This window comes from Ceratosolen solmsi, unplaced genomic scaffold (assembly GCF_000503995.2).
Source record: "Ceratosolen solmsi marchali unplaced genomic scaffold, CerSol_1.0 scaffold41, whole genome shotgun sequence".
NCBI classification, from domain to species: domain Eukaryota; kingdom Metazoa; phylum Arthropoda; class Insecta; order Hymenoptera; family Agaonidae; genus Ceratosolen; species Ceratosolen solmsi.
Window position 1 is genome coordinate 7,768,364 of NW_011948424.1, and position 20,506 is coordinate 7,788,869.

A 20,506-nucleotide genomic window follows, 5' to 3' on the forward strand; every position below is an offset into this window, starting at 1 on the left:
TATCAGGTGTGCGTGCGTACTACGGCTCGATGGAGAACAATGATAAATTCTATCTCCAGGTAGGGTAGGGTAGCGATATAAAACATCCGTTGAACAAACATCATAATCGAATTGTCACGACCCATAAGCGGAAAAAGCAATATCGAGGCCCGATTATTGTGGAAAATGCCAATTACCCTCTTTATACTATTATATGTCATATAATGGGTGTTTTGTCTTGCTTCCTTTAGATTTTTCTCTTGCTCCCTCTCTCTCTCTCTCTCTCGCTGCTTCTCATTCGTTAATAGTTCGTCGTCATCGCTCATTTACTACACATTACACATAATATCCGTCGTTTGTCCAAAACTTACGACTACGCATAAATGTATAAGGATCGTCAAAGAATATCACATTATATCCAAATCGTGGGTACCATCAAGGCTCTCTTACATCATCATGGGCACTATTTAAATGGTAAAGGAGTGTCCCTGCTTACCTTATTTGTTGCCTTTTAGCTTAATTATCAAATAGATTGTCATTGATGATTCCTTATAATAATGTTAGTTGAGGGAGTATACAACATCTTGTATTATGACTGTTAAATTAAATCTTCTGTTACAATAGTGATAGGTTTAAGGCTTTAAAGGGATATTTTGAAAGATAAAATTGCAACTGTTGATTTTCCTATCTTATCTATAATGTACTTACAGTCCACATAACTTAAAATAATATTTAAAAGTAAGTGGGGGCAAAAGTGCCGATTATAATAAACATGATGAAATATCGTTTATTGGTGATCTACATTTTGAATTGTAGTCGTAATAAATATAAGCGCATTAATTATATATCTGATAATAATTATTTTCAATGTAAGACTAGGAATGAAAGATAATATTTGCATCTAATTACACTTACGTATATATTTAAAAAGTTAGCAATTAATCTTGGAGAAATTACTTTTTTAGGTCATATGTCTTTAAATAGTCATCTGGAAATACGATTCAAAATGACGGGTAATACAACTATGTTCTGTAATGTATAAGTACAGTAATAAGTGCTACAAAGTTTCTCTTTTATTTATTTTCTAATCCGTTACAGCACTATATTCTCATGACAATTTTTTTTTTTATTTTTTATCAGCGTTTAACAAAACATTATCACTTAAAAAATTAAGCATTTCGCCGTAGCACTGTGACTTAATAGTTAAGTCATGGCGTTTAGTAGATAATACGCCCTATGAGATTCACGTACTTTCTTTTCCCATTGTTGGAGCTATTTCTCAGGAAGCAATTCACTTTTCATTAGCATTTATAAATTTGTTGTTACAATCACCAAAATTGCTTTATGTGATTTGCAATTTCATATAAATTATTTCAATATTAACGTTGTTTTCTATGATTCCACACTGCGTGCCTGGGTTGAATTAATAAATGATGTTAAAAGTGCCAAGGAATTACAAAGTGAATGCAATATAGGGAGAGTACTAGCCTCTAAAGTGATTACGTGTGCATGTTATTGTCATCTCTTAGTTATGGGAAAGCTCATGAGAGAATCATGTCGTGGTTCACGCGCGTTTGTTTCACGATTTATGAAACCTGTGCCGCGCGCGAATATTATTATTAAGTTGGCGGAAGTCGTTGCATCGCTGAGCAACTCCTCCATTGTTCTTCTCTTTCTATTATAACGCGTTTGCACGCGCGCGCGGGTTTGTGATTCAGTATACGAACAAGAACTTGGCTGGTCTGAAAAATGACAGGGGCGCATTTTTATCAAGTTTCGAGTTTTAGTTGAACTGTATTGTAGTTGAGCTCTAGTTGTAAACGACGAAATATTTCCCCCTCCCCCTCTACTTCGGCGATCTATTTTCTAAACGAGCTGTCCACGTAATAGCAATTCTAATTTATTTCATATCATTTTATTGATTTATTATTGTTTGAAAAATGAGATCCAATTCAGTCTTCCCGGCTGAAATTGATATTTTTTTTAATACGCTCATGCATTCGTGTTATTGCGAAGCAAAAATCTTTAAACGTATCTATATCAGTACATGATTTTCTCGATTTTAATAAATGTAAGAATATTAATAGAATTGAAATCATGAATAAGACACGTTTGATATAGAGCAAAACGATAAATTTGCTTAAACGTGCTATCGAAACATATCATCCAGTTGTTAAACATGAAAATAGATATTGATGATATCATTTAATATCATTGATATTGATGATAAAATTTAAAAAAAAAAAATGAGAATAAATCAAAAATTAAAATATTAAATACACATGTAGTAATTAGTCTTTGAAAAATAATACGATATAATTTTTAATAGAATTTTTGTTTAAAGGTCACGAATTTTGAACCGTATATTTTGCGAACGATCTGATTTGAAAAAACTAACGTTACTTATGCATATATTAAAAAATTATTCCTATAATAATCATTTCAATTCTGTATCAAAGCATATTGTGTAAAGCGTGTGCAAACGAGTTTAATGCCTCTACGTTCAACATCCACTTATATTTTTTTGTGTTTGCAAGCTATGTATTTCTGCGCATTTCTTTTCCAAAACCTTCAAAATAATAAAAAGAATAAAATATTTATATTTCATGCTTCTTAAATATTTAGAAAATTTAACATTCGTTAAGAGATCGCTTGAAACGCAGATTAATTCATGCACGCCAAAGTTGAAAGCAATAAAAACTGTTGATTGACCTTTACGGAGGTCGATTAATCAATGAGAACGCAACACGATTTTACTGTTTCGTGTGATTGTAATTTATCGATACAGACATTTTCATCAGCATCTTATAGCTCTAGCATCTTCGCTTTGCTGATATTTAGGGTCAATCGATTTTTTCCTTTATATTATCTTAACACTCGATTTCAACTTTGATTTATTGCTCGACAAAGATTGTTTAACTAAGAATACTGGATTTTTCACGACGTACTTTTAATAACTTTCACTGGTAATTTCCTATTGCGGGTTGCGATTCGTTGCGCTCAGCGATACGTATTTCTCTACCTTTTAAGATAATCGTCTTTATATCCTACAAATGGTCTGTTCTTCTCTACACGATTGGTTGATAGTTCCATATAATCGGTTGAAATTATCTTATTTGGATTTGTAATAGGACTTTTTTTTTTATCGATACTCGTTGCCGAGACGTGAACATTTTTGATCGAATACTACGTTACATAGTTGAATAACATTAATTTTTTTATATACAAATTATTGGCTTTGATTATCTTAAGCAAATTCTTACTCGTAGATAAATTGATAAAGTTAAAATTATCTCTTTTTACCTTTTCTATGTTCTATCAACAAATTTCAATTAATTTCTTTACGTCATTTCCAAACTCTTGTCTAATTAATCAATTTTACTAACAAAATTCACAATGAATAGTATCCGTATTTATGTTTAATAATTTCATTTTCGTTGCGTACAAATTCAATAATAATGGTAAAATATAAATATTAGAATCTTAACGAAGCATAGTCTTAATATAATTTGAACGATAATGCGATAGGAATTATAGAAACACAAATATTATTTGAGAACATCGTTTGTGAATTCAAAGTTTCCGTAACATTTCTTTGGCACTTTAAGCATTTTATTATGGACTAATATCGCTTCGGTGTAATAAAAGTTTGTTATTGTACAATTGTGAAATACTCCTTGAGATTTAAAAATAATGGCATTTATTTAAAAATTCATGCATTGTTCATAAATGCAATATTTATATTATGTATTAATTAATACATAATTATTATGTCGGTAGCCATGTTTGTGGTAGTTGATAAATAACATATTTAATAAAATCATGCATATTAATTATTTTTTTAGATAATTATCGTCGTAATGAGTGAACTATTGACTGGATATATAAACTAATTTAAATAAATAGTTTGAAGAATACGAATATTATTTTTAACATATATTCGAAACTAAAATAATATGTAAATATCATGCTGTTCTCTCTTCTTGCGAATTCATATTTATTATTATACGCAATTGAAATAAGTAAATTTATAATTTAATTTTTAATTCACTCGGCGTTATTTTACATTACAGTTAATCTATTATGTCTATGTAAAATGCTCTTTTGTTTTCAATTATATTCTGCACGTTTTTATTTTAATTTTTAAAATCCCACTCGTACGTCACTTTGTAAGCTAATAAATAATTACACGAAACTAAAACGAACTATAAAGTTATAATTTAATTTCAAGCTTGCTAATTAGAAAAAAAGTGAGCCCAGAAACAAGCATTTATAAGTTTATCTCACCACTTAATAACTATTACTCATGCATGTATCCGGAGCTCTTAAGACACGACAAAATATACACCTCTAGGAGGGTGTTCATCAACTTGGTCCATATTGAAAAATGAGGGCGTTTGCTTTCTCGTAAAAATACACATTTAAAACGTCATGCATGTGTATGAAAGAACAATCATCTGCCCACACCCCCGCTTCTCATTATCTCCTTCATGAGCGCGCGAGAAAAATGGCAATTCGATATTTGCGGCGAACGCCTCCAAGATGAAAAGAACCGATTATTCGAGGCGGTGCGACCACAGACGAATAGTAAGAAAAGTAAACGAGAGGATAGAGACAAGGGAGAAGCGAACATTCGAGATATTCAAGTCTTGTTTCTCTATGCATTAAGCATATCATTAAATCGTATTATCTGACATTCAGGCTTGTAGTTTGCTTATATGATGGAGTTACGTTCGGTTATATATATATATAAATATATATTTCACGATAAACTAAATTTAACCTTCTTTTTTTTTTTTTTTTAACCTATTTTCAGCATACGTAGTTGCATTAAGTCACGCTATGTTGGATTTTTTTCTTCAACGTATAAAATTTGTGAATCGATTAAACGGTTCATTCAATGAACCGACGAATCTTCTTCAATATAATTTACAGAAGTTTCATTGAAAGTGACACTTTATGCTTTTAATCATACGACTTCAGGACAATTTGCAATTAGTGCTTGATTTATATTATTAACTACAAATTTCATACAGTTATCAATTATCGTGTATCAAAGGAAAGTTTTATCTTTATCGTTACATTAATATTCAAAACATTCGTTAGCGAAATTGTGATTTGACAAATTTTGCAGATTAAAGTTTTGGCCTCTAAGTTTAATTCTTGCTATTTTATATGAACAATAATATTTTACATGAAGAAGTAAGAAAATTTTAATAACTATTTTTTAATAACATAAACTTTGTGGAATAGGTAAAGCGATATTGGGTATGGCAAACATTATTTTATTACATCAATAAAAGTATTTACCCCTAAAGTTGAACTTGATAAAGCTTCATTTCTTCGTGTATTATACAAATTTGGGATTATTTTTATTTGGAAGTGAAAAAAAGTTTTAACACCTATTTGGCGGTATTTTAATGGCGATACCAAATTTATAAAATCCCTTGGTGCCATTCCATATTTAGTTAAATTCTGGAAAAATCGAATTCTAAAACACTGATTGAAAATTGCCAAGAAAAATTAACGTCGCTGTACTTGCGAGAGAGAAACAATACATCAATTTAAGTTTCATTCCTTGGTCTTTTACTTTTTTCTACAAACATAACCGCTTATACATGAATCGCGTCGCATGTTAAAGGAGGGCCAAGATCAAGTTACACGGCAATGCTGCATCGAAAGGAAGCGTGCGATCACGGAAGGAAAGTGAGCGTCCAGTGCGTCCTTTAGCGGTTTTTCGATCGCGACCGTCAGAAGAGACAGAAAGATCCATAGATATCGCGATAGAAAGATAAAGATACGGACACAGATACGTTGTATGCGTTCGCGCGTAAGTGAGAGAGAGAGAGAGAGAGAGAGAGAGAGAGAGTAGGAGAGGGTCGTTGTGGTGGGGGGAGGCCGATTTCCCTCGCTGAGGAGATCGATCGACAGGAATCGATTGATATTTTTCCTACCGCTCGCGTGCACACTCTCCTTTCCGTAAACACACGTCGGCTCTTTTGCGCGAACAAGATCCGCTTTGAAACACGTCTCTGATGCTTAGTTTTTTCCTGTACATCTTAAATAGGGAGACTCGAGAAAGTTACATAAATGTTTACTAGAATGATGGATTAGTTAGTGATTTTTAAGATTTATATCACCATTTTTTTCCCAATCGAGCCATATGCATTTGTTCACCTGATTTATGAGCTTTGGAAAACAAGTGTATTATTTACATATTATTTAATAGCCCATCTTAGAGTCTGTTTTTTCTTCTTCTTTTCTTTTCTTTTAATTTTATAACCGGTTAATATAAATTTACATCGTTCATTTCTTTAGCCTCGATTCTAACTAATCAGTCTCTGTAAATTAGAGACAATTATTCACTTATTATTTATATTTGAGTTATTAATTTACCGTATAGTCGAAAAATATTATACAAATGGATACGATGTTAAGGGGAACATTGAATATTTATTTTGATTCGCTAATTAGCTTTTAGAGAAATACATTAAATTGCAAAATGAATACACATACATGTAGTGTGACGTACAAAGAAGAAATTAAAGTTTAACCTGAATATGTCTTGTATACATAGAGAGCCATAAAAAGCCAACTCTTGTGAAAAATTCCAGAATACAAGTAGGACTTGAAAGATTATAATGAGAGATTGTTAGCGTAGAAATTATCGTCTCATTATAGTGTTTGCACTGCTATCATCGTTGTCTTTTTTTGGAATAGCTCATTTGACTATATTTTACATTATTTATCTATAAGTCGTTAAGAGTTGAGTTTCTGCGTTAAATTGATTAATTAATTAATCGATCGCCTCTTTATTACTATATACTTATTATTATCATAATATAAGCAATTTTCAAACAAAGTCACTATTCTAATATTCGAATACAGTCGATATCCTGATAATAATATTTAATATTTGTATAAAAAAAAAAAAAAAAAACACACACACACACACACATACAAAACAAAAGTTGCAGGTTAATCGTTACATACGCTTATCGTATTAAATGTATTAATAATTTGTTCATTGATCGTAAGTGAACATATTCTGTGAATAGATTTACTTATAGCTTTATAATTTGACGAAGACACGGCTTTCGTTATTCGTCAATTTTTTTAATTCATAAATCTTTAAGCATTTGCATTTAAGTTAAGTAAGTATCTTTGCTACTCCCATTAATAATGTACATACACGATCAAAAGTACTCTAAATTTTATTCGGACAAAAAAAGCTACAATATTTTTGGTTTGTTATTCAAAACCAATGTATCTTCTTTATTTTTTTATTATTTTTGCTATTGCATACGCCTATGAAGACAATGGACGTTTAAGCACCATGTAATGGCATAACATACGATTCTTGAGAAAGAAACGGGAGTAAAGCACAGGCAGGAGACAAGTGAAGAATTATATTTTGAAACTCTGCAACATCCGAGTACTTATAATAAATAGTATAACTGCTTTTAATCATTTTCGAGCGACTTTAAATGCGTTGAGAAGAAACAGTATGTTGTTGACACGTGCGCTCACTTGAGGAAGTGAAAGACAGAGCAATACTCATGCACGAAAAAAGATATATCGTCAGCGAATGCACGGCAAGAATGTAACCGTAATATATGCGATTATAAAATCACTTTTTTTTCATGAAGAGGAAGGTAAAAATAGTGGTAGAGAATAATTGTAGAAGGAGATGAAATAGAAGAAGAAAAAGATGGAAAAGTAAAAGGAAAGGAAGAAGACGAATTACATCGTAGGGATAGCCGTAGGCAGGTTCTAATGTTAGTACGCTGTATTTTAGTTTCATGCCCCCTGCACTTGTTTTCCTTTTTGCTTCTCTCGCTTTAACTGCATCCGAGTTACTTCCACCTTCTTGCCCTTCATTCCATTTTTAACATTTTTAACATTTTTCCCTCCCCTCTTATCGCATTGATTTTTATTTATATTTTTTTAATATGCGTGCATAATCGTTAATTGTAGCAAAGACGAACTATTTATCTTAAAATTTTTATTTTCTCGTACTGTTGCATTATGAATTGACATTTTATTACTTTAAATAGTATCGTTATTTATTGATATAAATTAATATTATTTCACATTAATCGTTTGTCGAGTTATTTAGCCGTTGGCGAAGTTATATTGAACAACGCGTGCGAGACATAAAATAAGAATAATTTACAATGTCGTTAGTTCACAACATTTTAAGTAACAAGGAACAACGTGATACAACGAATCGATCTTATTAAAAAGTTGCTTTAAATTTTATTTTAATTATGATCAAATGAATGAATGGGTTATTTGAAAAATAATTATCCCCTATGCATTGTGCGATGAGTAATTAAATGCGATAAGGTAGCTTCGTTATCAAATAAATCGATGAAAAAAGGATTATAAGCGATAAATGTAAGTAAGCTATTGAAATCGAGAGATAAGTGGATCACACAAGTTGAAACCTGTGCCTAGATAAACTTGATTTGAACGCGCGAGCGAGTTACGGCTTTGTAAAATTCAAATTTGTCCTCCTAATTTGCTGCATCACTGACCACACGTTCGTAGCCACCTTCTCCCTCCCTCCATTCTCCGTGTCGAACTGATCCCACATCGTTTCACTTCCCCTACCCTTGGGAATATTCTCGAAAGTCGTGTTCCTTTCTTCCGTGCTTTACCGGGTGATTTGCACTATTTCAATTTTTAAGAGATTTCCCGGAAAAGCTTCACAGAATTCGTGAGCAACGAGCCACCGTTACGCGTGCCACATAACAATGAGTCGTGAACCAGAGAAACGCTGAAACGAAGAGGAGCGAGGGAGGGAGAGAAATTCAGTTCGTCTTGCAAGACCGACAGCCATTTGCATTTATCGGATTTGTAATCATTATCAAGGTTAAATTAAGACTCGAGTACATTAGGCTTAATTATATATAAATATTTCTTAAGAAAGTTTAGGAATTGTCTTTTTTGTGCACAATTTCGCTATTTTATTGCATCGTTTGTGGATAATTGTGTGGTACCATTTCTCCGCGTATTTAATATAAATTTAATATATATATATATATATATATATATATATATATATATATATATGAAGAAAAAAAGCGAGTAATAATAAGGCGTTACAACAAGTCAAGTATAGATATCTAAAACATAAATATTATTATTCTACAGTTTCATTTTAACGACATAAAAGGAAATATTTCTAATTGACGATTACGCACTTACATGTGTTTCGGAATTCTTATAACGACGTTAACATTGCCAATATTAAGTGCATACTACATACGAATACACCTTTGTAGTAAGCACTTTAAAGTAATATTTTGAACATAAATTAGTAGTGAATTGGCAACCCACTAAAATGAAGCTGCCATTTAAATCATTAAGTTTATTGGTACATTGTAAATTATGTAAAGCTTTTCGCGGCTATAACACATTAAAATTTTAAATTTGTTATACCGAATGTGGGTTGGATTATTACCTAGGTAAAGCTAGTCATTTTACTTTAGCTGTAGTACTTATTTTATGTAAAATTGTAACTGTAACATAGAGGCTATCAACCATAAATTATGATAACTAGTGTTTTTTTTTTTTTTTTTTTATTAAGTAAATTTTAATGTTCTCGTAAGTATAGGAATTGAATGATATTCTGTTTTAAATTTATGAATGTTAATATGAAATTGATATCGATAAAACACTTTAATGTAGAGAAAGCCTTTATACATACATAATCTTCAATACGAACTGCTGGTAGTTTTTCTATTTATATACGAATTTCAATGTTTCCCAAACTCTCTAATATATATATATATATATATATATAATAGAGCTTCATAAAATTGTATAATTAACTCGTTAAATCGAATAATATTTTAATTATTAAATCAATTAATAATAATTGATAAATACATGTATCATCTGTATTTATTAGAAAGTAGAAAAATGGATTAGCTGGCTCAACGATACGGTTATGGTCCATTTATATCAGTTATTACAATGATATTGCAAAGAAATCAATATTCCAGTCGAGTCTGCCCGAGTTACTTTGTTTGAAATATTATATATTATATGAAATACGTAAAATTCTTTGTCGATATAAATTATATGAGAAACTACTTGCATCTCTAATGGTGATGTATTCGTGTAAGCAATAATAAAAGATAATAAAACTATTGACTTTTTAAAGAATAACCCAATTAATTAATTAATTTAAAAATAAGATAATTAAACAATAATGAAGTCATATTAATTTTATATTAATTATAACTACAAATGGAATAATATTTAACAGAAGCCTGTTTATTATAAATCTTAAGTAATTTTTCTAGAGTGATAGAATGCGAAAATTCATAGAAAAATGTTAGTCGTTTTGTCGCTATGCGTTTTTCCAAAGTAATTCTTAGACAATGAAAAAACGAGAAATATTGCTTTTTAAAATGTATCCTCTTGCCTCCTCCCTCTTCCATTTACCGAATGAATTAATTACGTATATTGCTAGGGGGAGAAGATCGCATGTTCACGCGCATGCATCGAGGAAAAACAAAGAGCTAGAATGACAAAAAGTATTGCTACCCTGAACTTAGTCAACCATACATTGAGTTACTGGTCTCTTGCACCCTTCGTTTCTCTCTCTCTCTCTCTCTCTCTCTCTCTCTCTCCTTCCCTCCCTCTCGATTTCCCTTTCTTCATGTGCAACGCACATATGCGTCAAATCTCTCTCGAAATAAATTTAGTTCACTAAAGAATGCGCTACTTTTAATACATGAATATACATACGACGAGATTTTAGAATATCACATTTTTGCCACAATGCACTCTAAGGTTTTGTCTTCTTGGTGAAAATTATTTTTTGATTCGTGAGGCACATAATTTATCCTGATTTTCTTAAAATTTAATATAGAAAATTTTGACACGAAAATCGGAAAACTCGCATTTAATTAAAAGAAATTAATTTACAATTTCATAAAGAGTATACATTTTTATGACCTGATAAATTATAATCCCGATAAGATAAATTAGCAATTTTCAAGATGTACATGAGATACATAATGTGTACATAAGAGTAGAATAGATAAGATTGTTAGTTTCGATATTACTTGGACATTAGCGATATAATTAATAATTTAAATTTATGGTGCCCTGTGTATGTAACGCCGACAAGTAAGGACGGAAAGGTATCGAATCGAATGCGCACATCAGTCCCAGAGAAAGTAATAAACTAGCAGCTATGTACTTTCATTAGCGAAGAGCAGACAGACTAAAATGACCAGCGAGTCCAGCCAGTCGATTCGCTCATTCGCCTAACTCAGCACGAGTTCATAACCCTTTGGTGTTAGTGTAGACAGCCGGAGCCGCATCGCCTGTCATTCATTCATAATCATTGGCCATCAGGACGCACATACACTGTTTCGCGTTCCGGGAAAGTAAGGGCAACGCATTTGGACAAAACGGAAACATAAGACCGAAACGGATTGCAGATGTGTCGAAGCGGCGGAATTGCGCACTTTTGCCTCGAAAAATGCGCGCGGGGTTTTGATGGTTTTGGCAAGAGGTCACATCGTTTTGTTTTTGTTACACTGTTGCGTTACGCTAGAACGAAGCGAATCACACACGGGAGCGGAAATTGCCTATCCTTCGGGCTTTACTTTGTGCTCATTGGAAAGGATTTAAAGGGCTCCGACACTCGCTGCCCTTCATTTACGCTAGAATAGCCAAATACTTTATTCGATAATTTTGCCTGAACTCCTTGTTATGTCGTTTCTCTTTAGATCTCATTTAATTAGTAAAGCATCGACGATTACAAATCTAATAACTGCCTGCAGTTAAAGCGAATAATAATTAATTTCTCGTTCTTTATTAATTATGATTTTTAAAATTACACTTTCTGCCAATTCGAAGTAAAGATTAGATTAAAGAACGCTTAATTTAGCTGATAATAATTATAGCGGAATTATATATTCGTTATCTGGTCTTGGCATAATGGTAAAACCAAAGTTCAAATAAATCAATAAAATTTCGATAAATATTATTATAATAAATGCCTTCATTATCTTATATTATCTCAATGATTATTCTCATATAATATGATGATCGATGCAATTTAATGCTGGATCATTTGTATATCAATGAATTTAAAAACTCGTCTGCTGAATTCAAACAGTGAAATCTATAAAGTTGTACGGATAAAAAATGGAAACCGGCACTCGTTGAACTGAACAAGTACACTTATTACATAAAAATATTAACGGTGATTCACTTGTGTTTTTATGCAGTTTTGCGTTGAAAAAGCTCAGCTTTGTTGAAAAGCGGAATACTGCGTGAAACATGAGGTTTTTCTCTAGAACCACGACAGGAGGAAACGTCCGACGTGACTTCGCCACAATGTGACCAGCATTCGTGATATTGGAATGTCGCGAAGAAAATGTGCATATTTTTATGCGCAATCTTGAATAAGATTAATGCCACCAGTTGGTCTCCTCTTTGAATATCATAATTATTCCCCGACTTATAAATGCAAGTTTATAGGATTACTTATATTCCAAGTAAATTTAATAAAAACTTTTATACCACAAGGCTTCGTATTGGAATAAAAAATTATTCATCGCTTGAAATTGATTTATCCTATTGGTTTTTAATTATCGTGAAAAAATTATCCACGCCCGCGCTTGCTTATGTAAACTCAAAATGCAAATAACATTTCCTTTAAATTGTTAAATAAAATAACTGCACTTTTACCGACCATCTATCTCTTTTATCTTAAAAACAAAATCACTTTAAAATTCGTTAATCATTTATTAATTCAAAATCAATGATAAAAAGGAAATTTTTATTACAATGTAATCTTATTGCAATTGGCCATTTCTTCAGCTTTCATACAGATTATTGAAAGTTCTGCTGTTTAGTCATATCTACTCTATATTTTTAACTTCTCAAGTGTCGACATGTAAATATTTAAAAATGGTCGAGTTTAATGCTCTTATACCGAGTTGAACAACGTAATTTTCATTATAGATAAGTACTTTTTAGCTAAGTAACTTGCCAATACTATAAATTTATTTTACAATACCACTTCTTGGCAATGAGGGAGATTTCATAATTGAGTTTTGATATAACTTATATGACGATAAACGATATTTTGAATATTATTCCGGTAATTTCACGTAAGTTAAGTCGAAGCAAAAAAAAAAAGCTGTAAATTCAATTCTCTTGATTTTTAACGTGAGCTGTGAATAGCGAATGAAGAAGGATGGACTTACGTATAGAGGGAGATGTGTATTGACTAGCGGACGATCGAGAGAAAAACTCGGATTCACGCGAGCGTGGATAAAAGGCAAATTGCTCGAGTGGAAAATCGAACTCACGATCTGGCCAGGATTCGAATTCGCTTGTGCTCTTTCTCTTTCTTGCACTACCTCTTAGATATGATTCGCGTTGATTCACCTGGCCGTATCTTCGCTTTATAATCAATAATTAGAATCACGATTTATGGGCGGTGCGGTGTTTTCTTCTAATTCCTCTCTCTCTCTCTCTCTCTCTCTCTCTCTCTCTCTCTCTATCTTGTTTATGAATATCGAATCTCTGGTAGACATGTGCAATGAAACGTAAACAATCGTTGCATTGGAATTGTATTGTGTTAAAATTTTGTGATAATTTTTCATGGCGAGGCGTTTTGAAAGGTAAGACAGAGATGTTTATTAGCGAGGAACGTCTATTGTAGATGGATGGGAGGTGTTCGATTTGTATTGAGAGGATCTCGAATGTTTTTTTATTACTTTTGTAATTATAATTCTTAGAAGGATGCAATGGTGACTTATAATTTAGAGTTATTTATGAATGAATAAGAAGCCTACGTATTTATTCAAAATTCTTAAGATATTCTCACGATTTTTTAAATTAATTACAAGACAGATGTAAGGCTTTGATTGTGTCTAAAGGTTTTGTGAATAAAATAAAACTATCACTTAAATTCAAGATATCTCTGTTTTTCTGATAATTAAAAGAATTTATTACAGATTAGATTTAGACTAAATTATAAATAAAATAATTGTTTTATATTTGAAATTTCTAGTTGTTTTGTATAGCTGTTTCTCTCTCTCTCTCTCTCTCTCTCTCTCTCTCTCTCTTTGTTATCCATAAGAAAACAAATTGATAAAGTACATGTAAGTTTTTAATGAATTGCGGTTAATCGCTCGTCAGGTGAGGATAATTTTATTATCCCACAAGACATTATAATTCCCTTATCTTAAAATAATTATTCGTTTTATAGTCAAATTTAATTATCTGTAAATTTGAATTTAAAAATGTAGATGCTAATACTCTCTTTTTAACTAAACGAGCTCTCATACATAATTGATAATCTGATTTATCCAGAAACTATTATATTACGGTATTGGACAGAAATGAAAATTTCATGGTTAATGATTCTTACACGCCAATAGGTGCTAAGCACTTTTGAAAAACGAGTTATATATTGTTGAAATTTTTAATTATTTCTATTATTAAATTTCAACGTAAGCTAATTCTGTTCGATAGAATTTTATTTTCAATTCACGATGACTCGGAAATCGAGCGAACATAAAAATACACAGTTTTATAAAAATACACAATATTTGCGACTTTTTCAACTCGTTATCAAACAACGTTCTAGCGCGTTTCCTGCTCTCCGTCACTTTGACAATAAGGAATTGGTCGGTCACATACATACCAGGGAAGGGTTTTGGCTCTCGCTCCTCCAATGCATATAACGGGAACCACGAAATTACCTTTGTGAAAAGGTGCTTTAGTTAGTGGAACATTAAAAGAGGGAGTTAAAAGAGCGTGGCCCTGGTTGCGCGGACGGCGAAGAGTTAGGGGGAGGGGAGAGGTGTGCCAGAAGGCAAAACAGAAGCGAGGAAAACACTGGCTTCTGCGACACGATAATTCTCATCCTCGATAACGCTCATCTAATAAGAGCTCATTATACAAATGCGTTTTTACGCTGATCATAAAAAGGAGGCACAAGCGAACTTGGCACGATCGTTTAACTTACAAAAGAAGATTAAAAGCACACGCGATGCCAGGCGTCGTCTCTCCGATCTTCGCGTACCCGCCATATCTCAACCTATCGCCGGTGGCCAGGGCGTTAGTCATCCTCGGCTTTTTCCTTACCTCTTTGCTGGCGTCATCCTCCTCATCATCCTATGGCATTTTATCTCGCCTCGTAGGAATCACGGAACGAGAATCAGAACGAAGTTGAGCTATGAGTAGGTGCATTCTGCCCCGCTGCCATTTTGCTTATTTGCTTTAACGGACTTGGATTTCGTTATTTTTTTACCCCCGCTCAACAATGTTTTAGTATCGTGTATGATTTCAGTGGCTCGTGGAAATGATAATTTCACGATAAACTATCGTGGATGATGTGGAAAAAAAATCTTTATCGTTAAGAAATTAAAAGAGAACTAACTCTGATCACACATTTTTTCAAAGATTTATAAAAAAAATCGTGGCTTACTTATCGATAAATCATCGTGCACTTCTCAATGTATTGCGAAAACTAATGTATTTTTTGCTTGAATTAGTGAAATTTCTTTGAAAATTTCTACAATATCATTTATGAAGCATTCAAACAAATATTTAAAATGAAAGTCCAATCTCATTGTAATTTAAAATATGAAACTGTAGAATTAGAGGCTCTCACACTGTTGCCTCATACCGTGATTGTTTTGACGCTGCGTTACCTACTTTTAGCCATATTTTACTGTATATCATGGTTGATAAAGCAAAAAGCAAATGTGATGAAGTAATGCACACAAAGGATATACGTATTAGTGATTAGACGATAAGAGTGCGCGTGATATATCATTTGGTTTATAAAAATTGCATCTGATCTTTAGTATATAAAAATAGAATAGACAGACATTTGAAATAATACGCGTGTGTGTCTGCGTGCCCGCGCTCACACGGTTTATATTAATTCACTGGAATTGTAAATAAAATAAGTTATCGAATAAGTTGAAATTCATTTTTAAATAAATATAATAATACATTCATTAGTTTCACTAAGCCTCATACCGGGAACGCAAAATAATTTTAAATATCCCCATATAGCAAAGCATGAAACGGAGTGTGTGAAAGAAACTTTGATAGTTACAAAAGCTGCAGCGTCATTCAGCGTCAATTTTTTCCATTCCCTCTCTATCTTTCTCTTTAGTACTCTCGAAATATATGGGCAGCATTGTGAGTCTCGTTTTCCCTTGAGATATTTCTTTCGTCAAAACAAATATAGTTTCATACTACATCGACGAATACATATATGTACGAACATGTACGAATAATACGTAAAAATTTATGCGCAAACTGTCAGAATTCATTGCAAGTAATTTTAATGTGACACACGGCATAAAGAATAATATAGTAGAGTAATATACTGTATTTTTCCGTACTTCATATAAGCATTCTTCAATTTGATGACATTAAATAAAAAATGGAATTATTGTAAATTGTGTAACAATTTTTTCATAATTGTTTGACTTGTAACTTTTTTACGATACTAACTATTACTTATAAATTTTTAATTTATTAAGAAATTTTATTACCTACATTGATTGAATTTTGATCACGCATATTGGTCAGAACAATACAAAAGACGTTAAAAAAAAAAAAAAAAACATTATGGTTATAATTTGCAAATCATTGATTTTGAAATCTTAATAAAATACATTTGGTAAGTATATAATGCATATATATTCTATCCTAGCAATGATTTAAGAATTTTTTTATAAATTTTTTAATAAATATATTTAATGTATTTCTGAAATTGTATTCTTATTAATATGATCGATCGATAACAGGATAGAATATACAAAAAAAAAATTGTAGCGTAATTCTTGAAAATCCATCCGTTTAAGTATAATGTATAAATTTCGTGCGAAAATCGAGAAAGAATCGATCAACAAAGTTCAAATAAATTATATTAATGGTTCGCTAACGGTAAGAGACGTGAGATTAGCAATTCGCCTAAAACTATTTCTTAATTCGATCTGTCCCAAGATTCATCGCCAAAACATTTATTACTAAACATTCAGAAAAATAGTTAGAAAAAAAGGAACCTAAAAATAACTAAAAATAAAATAACTCGACAATTTGTCTCTGCCTGACCCGTTCACCCCTCTCAACCCAACCCCCACTCTCATCCCAACGCCACGCACGCTCCTCTTTGTCATATATACGCATAGATGCACATTCGAACGGACAAGTGCGGAATGTCTGTCTGTACACCCAACTCGTTCGTATAAAGCTGTTTGGGCCCTGTTGAGCTATCGCTAATGAGCCTCGGTAAAGAAAAAGACAAAGTTAGGGCTGAGTTCAACGAGGCATTCGTACGCCGGGGAATGCGTCGATCGTCCGGCTCGTTTCCAACGTCCCGCTCCCTCTCTTACTCCCATTCTCCATTTCAGTAGAACTTGCGCAGGAACGTGCGGCTGTCTCTGTCAGGTAATAGCTCACCCGGCGTCGGTGTATTGATTGAGGTGAACGGCACCGTCACGGCGACGTCGGCATCGGCTCGTCGCGGACTCCCGTCGTGCCGGTGCTCCTACTGCTCACTACTGGTGATAGTGCCAGCGCTAGCACTGGTGCCAATGACGGTGCCACTGTCCATTCGCCACTCGGGGGTTGGACGCGTGCTAAATTAGCGAGGGATGGCGTGGCGGGAAGGGGCGGGATGGGACAAGAGGAGGAATCTCCATCGTTGTAAATGCGTGCTTATGTAGGTAACGCGATACCGACACTTTCTTGTACGTGCATACGTGTTTCGACTGATGATGGAACGCCCTTTCGCCTCGAGCCCCGTCGAACGTGGCTTTGTTAAGTACGCGTCTCATTCCGCTTATGTGAAATGAAAAAAGCAAGCGGTTAAAGTTAAAAGCGCGACAAAATCACCGACGAATCTTTCACTTAATTTTATTTTTTTAAATTGCATTTTATCTTTATGTTACTTCCTCCCATTCACCGGTATCTAGGTAGCTGAAATTTTTAATGAAGAAATGCGGATTTTACAGTAGCTTACTTTTCTTGTATCGTTATTTAGTTGCTTTAATTGCGAATTATTGCACGCATTTGTAGCACGCTAAGTCAAGGTTAACAAGCAGCGTTACGATTGAAATAATCAAGATCTTAAAGTGATTTTTATTTAATGGAGCCTTAAATTTAATCCTTTCTCAAACAGCAAAGATTTGTTTTAATACATTAAAGGCTGGATTGTATAATATGTAAAATTAAAAGAAAACGTTTTTCTCATCCTACATAACACTAGAAATAGGTTCCGATAAAATTTTTTACAGATCTCTTATACTTTTATTGTCTATATTTTATAACCGTGTCGATGAAATCCTTATATATATATATATATATATAAATTTAAATTTGTTTTCTTTTTCGATCAAATGAAAATGTGTATATTTTTAAATAAAAACGATTTTACTATATATATATATATAGAGAGAGAGAGAGTTATTTTTTTATTTAATAGAAATTACATACAGTTAATTAATAAATTTATATATATGTACATTTATTCGAACAATAACAGAAATTAGAATTTTTATTGAGATAATTCTTAAAATGAAAAAAATTCTTTCTTGATATAAGTTATATACATACTTATGTATATTAGAAAACAAAATAATAACATTTTCTGTGGATATAATTAATATTATTTAATAAATCTTTTTCATAACAAAGTATGTGTATGTTAACAAACATGTATATAGTTAGAAATATTTAAAATACTGTTTTGTTTTTGTTTTTGTTTTTCTTTTTTTTCCCTCAAGATGTACTGATATTATTTTAATAGTTTTCACTAGAAACAACACATGATTTATTCTTGCACGAATGCCCAGTAATTAGTTTCATTTAAAAAATATATCAATGTCCTTACATTTGTTTTAATTATAATTTTTTATTGAAATAACCAACGTGACTGACGTTAAATCATTTACTATCGTTAAATGTTGTTTATAGCAAAGTCGATTTTTATAACTTGAAAGACGGGCATTGAATTCGATATATAATCATATTGCGTGTAGCTGTATATTGAGTGTTATATTTGTATTTTTTTTAATATTTTCAACAACTAAATTTTCGACAAATTGAAGATTATCATAAATTATGTTATATATTATGGTATGAAATTAACGTAATAGTAATTTTGAATTCTTCAAATCCGCGATAGTTCATTTATATAATTCTATTTCTCTTTAATAGTTGATTTTATATGAAAACTTTTTAATGTTTTACTTGCGCTTATGATTGTTAATTATTCACAGCTATTAAATGTATATATTCATTGGAGGTGCAGAGTACAGATAAACTTTACCATTATTCTAAATTATTATTTATAAAGTTTAAAAGTACTAATTGACTAAATTACTTTTTTTTATATAAATATCATAGCGATACCGGGGCTGTATTAATAATATACTTTTTTTAATTATCTTTATATTGTCACTATTAAATGAGAAATAATTAATTTTATATTTAAAGACCTCGTAGACAAGAATAAAACAAATCATAACATGAGGAACGTAATTGAATTTTCATATTATAAATTTTATGTTATTTTTCGAGTGTAATTTTTATTTCTTTTTGTTGCCACTGCATCAAGTAACTGAGGTGCGCATGTACGCATAAGTTTATACGCTTCGCAAAAGCCTAAAGACGAATTTCCGAAAGTCACTGAATCAATGATAATTAACAGCGATAGATGATACTACTTTATATACCATTGTAAGCACCGTTTCAAATTGCTTTAAACATGCCCTCGAATTCTTAGCTGATATGGTAAAATCTATAGGTGCGTGCGTTTCTCACTATAAACAATTGAAATTGAGAGGAAGAGTATGAAGTGAGAGAGAGAGAGAGAGAGAGAGAGAGAGTTAAAACAATTCGAAGCGCTAGGCACGATTATTTTAATCGTTGCACTTTAAGGATGTATTTTTAACACTGTCCTGTATTTTTACAGAGCGAATCCCAATTAAATTTACAGTTATCGCCATTACAAATGTAATTGCTAAAGAGAGGAGTAGAGTAACACACGCATATGTTACAAATAAGTCCGATGGCTATTAAGTGTATCGCGCGCGATCCTGTGGTCAGAGAAGCGGCAAAACGTTATCTCGACCGATGACTGCAGCAGTCATTATGCATTCAAAATCGCGCATGCGCGTCAAATTAGCCTTAACAGAAGCATAGTTCGGGCGAGCGAATCAACGTGTTATTAATTAAACGAATTATTCAAAATGGAAAGAAATATTCAGATTGCTTAGCGGGATGCTATGTATTTCTAGGGAATTAGTACGAATTAATTTTTTAAGTTCAATTTGAATAATCGTTGTACGTATTTACCGTGCTAAATTTCTATTACTGATAATAACACACTTTATTGTATAGTTTATCGGTTTACAATTTACTCGAGTAAAGTTGCAATGGAAACTTTCATTCTTAAACCATCAAAAATTTGTTGAAAATAATATTGAATATGTAATTTTGGGATTAGCGAGAT